This window comes from Engraulis encrasicolus, unplaced genomic scaffold (genome assembly GCF_034702125.1).
Source record: "Engraulis encrasicolus isolate BLACKSEA-1 unplaced genomic scaffold, IST_EnEncr_1.0 scaffold_73_np1212, whole genome shotgun sequence".
NCBI classification, from domain to species: Eukaryota; Metazoa; Chordata; class Actinopteri; order Clupeiformes; family Engraulidae; genus Engraulis; species Engraulis encrasicolus.
The window spans coordinates 138,219-140,000 of NW_026946071.1; positions in this window are offsets into that span (position 1 = coordinate 138,219).

The window sequence follows — 1,782 nt, forward strand, 5'->3', positions numbered from 1 at the left end:
CGCAAAACAAAACAGTGCCGTTGTGGAACACCGCTAGGCAACAGGTAGCCAGGACAACAGGTGTTGTCTATCACAGCAGCTGATTAGAGTCTTGTTGAAAAGTCGCTTTAGCAGTGAAAAGTCTTGTTGCCATTGACAGCGGTCTGTTATAGACCAACCCGTCCGTTATCGAAAAATAACAGACGTGCGAACGTTGGGGAGCCCCGTTGAAATGAATGGAGCATTCGACCGATGACGTCACAACCATATAATAACAGATATTAACAGCTACCTGTACAATCCTGTAGGCCCACAGGTGAAGCACACAAAAGTCATACAACTTCGCAATCTCTTGCTTGATACTGACAGTGGGTCAGCTGGTTCATTATATTGCCTATATTTGGAATATGTGGCACTGGACTTTGGAATCCAGGTTGCCCATCACTATCACCATTGTTTTGTATTTTCATGGGCCTGGTGGACCCAGTAGAATTAATCTAAATTTCAACACATTTTCCACAGAGTGATTTTACTGTGCATAGAACATTTTTTTATCACACAGCTGAGGCAATATGTTTTTATTGGGTAGCTTTATGCAGCAAAATGTCCATTTCTATTCAGGGCTGGACTGGGCGAAAAATAGGGCCCGGGCACTTTTGGATTTAAGGGGGCCCCCTCATTATTATTAGTGCCGGAGAACTGACTCACCCATGGGCCCCGCACCCTCATGGGCCCCTATTTTCAGTAATGTAAAAAATTAAAAAATGGGGGCCCACGAGGGTGCGGGGCTCACCGGGAAATGCCCGCCATGCCAGATGGCCAGTCCAGCCCTGTTTCTATCCAAGATTTTGACTATCACCATTATTTTCTATTTTCATGGGGCTGGTGGCCCCGGTAGACTTCATCCAAATTTCTAAATATTTTACACAGAGTGATTTTACTGTGCATAGAACATTTTTATCACAGAGCTGAGACAATATGTTTTTTATTGGGTAGCTTTATGCAGCAAAATGTCCATTTCTATTCCAAGATTCTGACTATCACCATTATTTTCTATTTTCATGGGGCTGGTGGCCCCGGTAGACTTCATCCAAATTTCAAAATGTTTTACACAGTGTGTTTTTACTGGGTGTAGAACATTTTTACTAAAGGCCAAGGCGATATCTTTTCATAGGGGGCAACTGATGCACCCTAGTGGGTATACTGTATAATTGAGCATTTTTTGAAGTGGGTATACTGTATATATTTGTGCTATTCAAAATAACGGGTCAATCAATTTTAAAGAAACACTATGCAACTTTTTCATAGTCATGAAATGGCTTGGAACTCAGGGTTTTGCTTGACTGACCCGTTATGGCGAAAATGGGAGTATTTCCATCACCATCTGGTGGTTCTGCTCCGAAACAGCACTTGCAGTTTTGCCTGGAGGCGCTGCGCCCTTTGTTGTTGTGGAATTTGTGGCCGCTAGGGGCGTCTAGATTTCTATGGTGTATGACTATGAGTGGAACGAATGAGAGACCCATTCATCCCCTTCGTTTGCTAACTAAGCAGCAGCAGCTCGCTGAAAGCTGGCTACTGGCTAGCTGATTGTAAAATATCACGCTGGCATGCAGCGAAAACAACGAATGGGACTGCAAATAAATCACGAGCTAATTGAGATGAAAGGTTTGGACAGGCAAATAATTCGCTTATGTGAACATTGGAAAAGGGCTTCAAAACGGAGAGAGCCGAACGCCAAAAGAGCAAATATGTGGATTTTATCACTCATTCACTGCACTGGGATATATGCATTAGCATTCTCAA